The sequence below is a fragment of the Anopheles bellator genome, chromosome 2, assembly GCF_943735745.2.
Source record: "Anopheles bellator chromosome 2, idAnoBellAS_SP24_06.2, whole genome shotgun sequence".
Lineage (NCBI taxonomy): Eukaryota > Metazoa > Arthropoda > Insecta > Diptera > Culicidae > Anopheles > Anopheles bellator.
Window position 1 is genome coordinate 41,496,609 of NC_071286.1, and position 7,614 is coordinate 41,504,222.

Genomic DNA, 7,614 nt, shown 5'->3' on the forward strand with positions numbered 1-7,614 from the left:
TGGGGCTTTTCGAAGAGTACGGTTTATGCCAGCCAATCGAAGACCATAGAAGATCAAAAAGCTAACATCACAGCAGAATTTGCTGCTATTACGTTATCTTTTACCGAAATATTATCAAATACAATGAAAATGCCCAAAACAAGCCAGCTTTTGTGTATCTAGTGAAGGCAGTCATTTGATCGATATTGTATTTTGGAAAGCGGAGTCGTAGTTTATTAGCTCGAAAAATACCAATTGAGATGTTAGCTTTTGGCCATATGATCACACCCAATCAATACCGTACTCCAATACCTGTACACAGTTTGAAGAATAATTGACTGGTTCCAACCATATCTTCTACCATTTGGGAACGTACCGAAGTAACACCGCAACGTACTGATTCCAAAATATGGAGAAACAAAGACGAATCCCAGCGCCCTTGATGGCGAGATTGGCCAGCTTTCGCAGGCACCACAGAGACGTGGGTTTAAGTAAACGCTCCTTATCGTCCTATCGTCCACCGAAGCCGGCAGGAAGGTTGGCGTGCGGGAGCACGATGAGCACGTGCGATGCCACGGTGACACTTGATATGTTTATTTTCGTGTGGCGCAGAGACGTCGTCAATGCCAAAACAAGACCGAGGGCCGAGACGTCCGCGAAGAATCAGCGTCGGCACGGCTCCGCTTGCCGGAACCCGGGGGGGTGGGAATGCCGACGGGTGCGGGGGACGTATCATGGGTTTCCGTTCCCGCCGGCTGTCGGCCGACGAGTTTCGTGGCTGCTCTGATAGATATAAACATGGCTCCTGACAGGCTGTCAAACTGCTGATGACTTGCGAAGGACATTCGCTCAAAGTGACTGGTTGAAGCCCCGTTCCGGCTCTCCCGGTTGATCGGCAGCCTATGTCTTAATGTTAATAGGTAAAGTGGGACACGCCATCCTGCTGGTGTTTGAAATCCTGCTGTCGTGCGGAACACGTCGAATGTGCCACCTGTCGTGCACTCCCGGAAGGCCTAACTCCTATTGACTTCATCGGTTACAGTCCCACATTATCCGTCGAAGTTGGTTCTCACAGCAATGTTAGGTGATTCACTCATGAAGTAAATTTCTTTTGGACTCTTGAACGAATTTCAAATTCAGTTCGCGTAATAGAGAGCATAAAATATTCGGTGACATGTCGGACCGCTTTCAACATTGATTTTATTTTCGCATCAGCCCTTGGCGTTTCGTTGTGACACGCCGAGCGTGCAAGTAGAGCACTTTCTATGCATCTTGCACGCTTCCCGGTTGAAGTACATTATACAGTTCGTTACAGGCCAGTACCTTGGCCGTACTCCAACGAATCTACGCCACAAAATACACACACGCAGTTCGGCGGTTTTGGCATAGTTCAGGCATTAGCTGAGGACTCACGGAGCCACTCCATCGCCGGTGTCGCCCGGCGCGATGGCGGTTTATGGTTTACCACTACGGCCCTCGCGTGGGTCGCATTTTTCGAGCAACGTGCCACGCCAAAAATCTATTTTTATCGTCCGCTCATTCGCACACGCACCGCCAAACCTCAATTCATTAAACCTACTCCGGCCGGAATAGGCGAAGCATCTAGCGTTAAGTGGACGGTGCGTCCGCCACCACCAGTGGTCGCGCTTTAATGGGCACTCTGTTGACGGACCACTTCCGTTCGGTGGCTCCATGTTCCGCGCAAATGTCAAACACGGTCAGGCGTAGGCCAATAAAAAGTAAAATCGATTCAAGGGTTACGTGTCGCGTCGAGCTTTTCATTTTCGGCACGTAAATGAGGTGTTGGCGTGTTTCGCGGCAAAGTGGTTGATAAGAGGAATTACTATGCAAATGGCGTAAATGCTATGGCGGGGCAATGTACGTACGAACAGCCTGTAACAGTCGGTCGGGTGGGAACAGAAATTGTTTACTTTCAAAACGGAACGCATCGTGCGAAGACTCTCGAGTCCATTTTCATCCTCCAGGCTTACTCCATTTACTGGACGCGCTTTGGTGCTTCTTCATCGGTTCCTGGACACATAGTGCCCTCGGTGGCCGAGAAGAGATTGTGAAGCGCGCTTGAAACATTTGCATCCGATCAGCTCTCAGCTTCGGTTCCATTAGGTGAACGACGGAAGCGCAACGTGAAGGCTTTACTCCGGTGAGCGATAAGGGTTAAAGTGCAGCATTATTGAAGTAACACTGGTCCGAGCTAAAAGCTTCGTTTCCGCATGAATCACGCTCGTTTTCCCCCCGAAGCGAGCCAGCCGAGGGCCTGCTGTAGATGCCGTAAATTGAAGTTGAGCAGCGTGAAACGGCGACTTAAGCACAGATAAGGGACAATCCTTTCGCAGACCTCAAGCCGTCGCCGGTCGGCACACTTTTATCATTGCGCCGAACTAGCTGCTCGAGGGCGGTTCGCAAGGGACACTCGAGAAGGGCGTGCGCGAGGAAGTTCATAAATATATATTACTTAACCTCGGACGGGTTCCCCGGTCACGCTGCTGTTGCTGGCCGAGGTGGCCAGGATATAAATAGGCTGTGGCTGACATTGACTAGAGCGGCAGATGAAGAAAAATGTCTAAATTTATAGTTCACTCCAGCCATTAATTTCGAGCTCGCTGCGGGGAGGTCTGCGAATGATAGTTGTCTCGTCTTGGCCCCTCGGGGCATGGGCCTCCGGAAAGAGCCCTGAGGCCTGTGGTATGTGAGCCTTTTCTTTAAATTAAAATATCCTTTCATCTATCTGTTAGGCGTAGAACTTAATTCTTGCAGTTTTACAGTAGATGGTATTACTCACTAAATACAAATGTTTCTTTAATGCAATATGTGTTTGATAGCTACTGTCATTACGCATCTAATGCAGTTTACATTTTTTTGTTTAAGTGTAAACAACACCTTTTTTAAGCATTTGAACAACAACATGTACTTTTTCATTACTGCTTGCACGGCAGAAAAAGGGATTCTGTACCGAATCGTCATCGTGGTGATGAAAAGGGAAGTTATTATAAGAAATCTACACTCAAAAGGCCTGGTTTGCAACGGTTATGCTGTGCGCATGGTGTGATAAGCAAGGTTTTAAAACATAATGAAATTTTTGATGGACCATCCCATCGACAACAATTAATGCATTTGAAGCAATGGTTTGACCATAAAATGGCGAGAATGGGAAAAAATACGTGAAAAGCTGATTTTTCAATATAATAACGCTTGACCCCATATCGCAAAACCGGTCAAAACCTATCCCGAAAATGCCGGATGGGAACTCCCGCTGTTTCACCAGATGTTGCACTTTTGGTGAATTACATGTTCCGTTGCATGAATAACGATTTGGCAGCACTTAACACTTAGCGATTTTGGGGTTCACTTAGCATGAAAGGATAAAACAAAATGGGTCTCTGATTGGGTCGCTTCTAAAGACGATGAAATCTACCGATACGAAGCCCGTTAATTACCTTAAAGAAGGGAGAAACTAGTAGCTAACGACGGACAATACTTTTGTTTTACTTAGTCATATGTTCTGTTATCGTAGCTAGGCCACAAATGTCGAATTCTCATTTTATCTGCGCAATATTCAAATATCATGTTTCTAATATAAATTGCAACTTTTTGTGTGCAAACAATTGAAGTACTTTAATTCGTTTGTGGAATGTGCTCGAAAATAATAGATTTCCACGGTAAAATCAATTAGCGTTCGAGTACACATGTTTATCGTTGGTGGATTATCATGCATACAAGGTGTCCGCTCAATCAGATACGGTAGCGCCGTTAGATTGTGATGGGCTACAGGGTGGGCTTATATTTTATTTACGACGAACTCCGCCGCTGGCGCTGCAGTGGTTGTTGCGGTTGTTGTAGCACTCGAATAAATGGTGTTGCCGGCCCCACACCTATGCACCTGAATGCCACCCGTTCCCCGGGGGCTTACCTGCACCCGTTGCCCGTTGGTGCAATGGTACTAGCCAAGCATCGTCGATGGACGGTCGTTTAACGGATTGTTCCTGGCGCCGAGCACGTGCGCCGCTGCCAGTGGTGATGTCTACGACCGCTGCGTGCTGTCAAGCGACTAATTTTCCACTGTCATCTGAAGAGGACGGCCACATGCACATTTATCTGGTGCCCCCGGGGGGAACCCATTCCGAGCCGAGCATACATCATTATGTTGCGCTAGCAAATGCCACCGGGGTTGATGCTTGACGAACTGCTCCTCGGAGATGCTTGTGCCCGGAGGAGGTATTGTTCCAAGGCGCCATTGTTACTGCAACGGAGCGCAAAGCGTGTGGAGATTTTGTTGACATGCTTTTACATCTGCAATGTTGTGTGGCTGGAAATAGCAAACGTGGGTAGAGATGTAACTGACGAGAGTGCAGTGCAGTTGTTTTACCCTCGGGACTGGTGTCGAAACGCTACTGTCGAAAGGATGTGCAGCTGAACGTTAAACGTTAAAGAATTTTGCCGTTCTATAAAAGTTCTATAAAAAGTTCTATCTAGTTCTATAAAAAGGCACATACATGACACTACCTTTATTTACTATCTTTGCTGTAACATTTAATATTTTAAATGTGCATGCAAGTACGTTGGGGCAGATAAAAAGGGATATTAAATGAGAGAGCTTTTTGGAGGGGGAAAGGTCTTTCAGAGCTTTGTGTCAATGGAAAATATTTCGATTGCATCATTGCATTCTTGGGGTCTCGAGACCGTCGTAAGATCATCAAAATGTAGACGTTGGCTGGGAAAAATATTATTCTTGCACTTTGAGATCAGCACACAGTACAACATTTATTGAAGCTCTGCAAAAACGAAAACTACATCTTTACCTATGTTCTATGCTGTACAACTGGCTGATTTAATGCCAATGTAAATGTTGCTCTTTTTCGTGCCACACTCGAAAAAGAGGACAAACTTTGGGTTTGTAAATGATGGCTCAAAATGAGGACATGTGCGAAGGAGAAGCTTTCCTTCGTGCGTGTTATTTTTAGTTACACGTGCAGGTAAAAGACACGTACTCACGTACCGTGGGTGCCGTCAATCAATTCCAATTTCCGCCCGGCACGCTGCTGCGAAGTTGACGACTCTTTTCGGTAAGATTTTTGGTGTCAGAACCAGCCCTTCTACCAGAGTCCGGCGTGCCAGAAGTGATAAACTAGGAACAACGGAACGAGGAACGCAGGAAGAAATCCGCGACCCGGTTTCATCGTTCGGCACGACCCGAAACGTACTTGCCATCTATTAATAGGACAGGCGCCCCAATGTCTAGGGGCTAGGGACGAACGCTGTTTGGGCGAACGCTCCTCGAACGTCCCTGAAGGTTCGTCTGAAGTCTGACGGCGGCGGCAATCTTTCCCGTTCGGCAAACAACGAAGCTATCCTGTAAGGATTCCACATGCACTGCCACCGTGGACCGCACGGGTCGTGGTTCAACTGCACGGGTCGCTGCACCGAGACCGGGAGGATCCGTCGCTTTCGAGTTCAAAAGTTGCAAACAAGGAAGCCACAGCTCGTTCGGCGGTCGTCAGCTGCCGGCGCTCACAAAGCATCCTTTCTTGCGCCGGTCCGTCCGTCGCGGTGATTGAGTTTTAAGCTTTAATGAGCAGCATCTTGGGTTCGATCGTTCGTGACCGATGTTCGGGGGACGCGCGAAGGCACCGCCGGCCCTTTCCTTCCGCCGAAGCACCGCATCGCGGAACGGTCCAGTTCTCGGTTCCGGAAGTGAAGTGCATGTAGCGATGTGTGCGAGATAAAGATTGATTGGCCCGAAGCAGCGGTTGGTTCATGTTACGTGTGCCAACGGTCGCCCGGAGCCAGGAGTTGAACGAGCAAATCGGTGGAACAGGTCCTTCGAGAGGCTCACGGTCGGCTCTTTTGCGGAATTACCCGTATTACCGCTGTTGAACTTTGCAAGGACGTGCGCTTTCGCCGTGTGTGCGCTGGGTAAACTTCGCCCGCTGTTCGTGAAGGGTCGAAAGGACCGGGACGAGAAAGGTGATATTTGGTGCTTTGATAGCGGAAGCGTTTGAATTGTTGGCAATACGCGTTTATGCTGCATGGCTATATGATAAGGAAAAGTTATGCTGCGATAGTTGAAAATTTGTTGGAAACCTGCTAAAGCCACTCCGGCGATTATATACTTCCTGCCAACTTGCAAGAAAATTTCATTGAACTTTTGTAGTTGGAGCCGCATTTTCGGCATACTGCAGTCATTTTTGGGGCTGCTTTCCAGTCATTTAGTCTTCATGCTGCGCAAGTACAGGGTGATAAAACAACTATTTTAACAACTAATATTTTTCAATCGTTGAACATTTATTCGAAATGTTCATTCATTACATTTATTTGTGGAAAATCATTTCCGTTAAATGTCCACCACGACTGGCTTAGCAGTAGGTCATTCGGTTGACACAATTTTTCAGTACATTTTCTATTATATCTAGTCCTACTTTGGCAATAGCAATTCAAACTTCGCTCTTGAGTTTATCAATAGTTTCAGCTTTGTTTGCCTACTATTGATCTTTCACTGCTCCCCAAAGATAATAGTCCAATAGTATTAAATTGCAGCTTGTTGGAGGTCAATTCACATTTCCACTTCTGCTGATTATTCGTTGTCCGAAGATGCGGTGCAAACAATCGATCGTGGCTGTCGCTGTATGATACCCTATTGAAACCAAATGTCGGCTTCAATTTCCCCAAAGAACCAATCAGCCAACATTACTCGAGAGCGAACACCTTCGACAGTTCCTGCGGCTTCTTCTTCATTCATTCAAACGGCGGCCGAAGATGCTGCCAGACAAAAATCCACACCGAACAGTCTCTCATTTTGGGTGCATTGGCTTCTCTTGCACGACGTGTGGGTTTTCCGAACCCCAAACACGACAATTCTGCTTATTATCATAATCACCGAAGAGGGAAATGAGCTAAAGTGACATGAGCTTTTCAAATTTCGTACAGTTTGAGTTGAACACTCACCATTTTCGAAGTATGTTTTGAGTATTTCCTTGCTTTCTTCAACGGTATAGCTATTTCATCGAAGTGCAATCAATTAAAAATGTGAAAAGATGATTCATGCTTCCAAAAACCGGAATTTTCCTTTTGTTCCTTGCAGCACGCAACCTAAACGAATTACAGTCTTTAATGTGCAGGAAGGAAAACTCGTTAAAGTATCCGCTGGTAGAATACAGCATGCCGAATGGCGTCACTAACATCGGCAATCTGCTTAATTGCGGGTTGTTTGACATGCAAAATAGCTTTCCCACTGCAGTGTTATGGCCCCAACATAAAACTCATTTCCTTCGCTCCGTAAATGTGTTGATTGGCTCGCTAAAGTTTGAGACAACCGTTCTGAACTTTCGTTTTCTTTTCCTTCCTCCAGGACTAGGCCCATCGTCAAGCCCGTCATCTTAATTACCAGCCAAACGCTACGCCAACATTACGCCGAGCGAGCGCACCAACGAACCGCGGCTGATCCAGGATTTCCGACGTTTCCGAATCCCTAGCGCTGGCCGGCGTGAGGACTTTAAATGGCTTCTACTGTGTGTGCTTGTGTGTTTAATGTTTAATTGAGGGGCAATCCATGTGGCAGTGTTCACGCCCGTGGTCAATGGATACAGGACGCGGTTTGTTCGAAGTTTTGAATAATTAAAT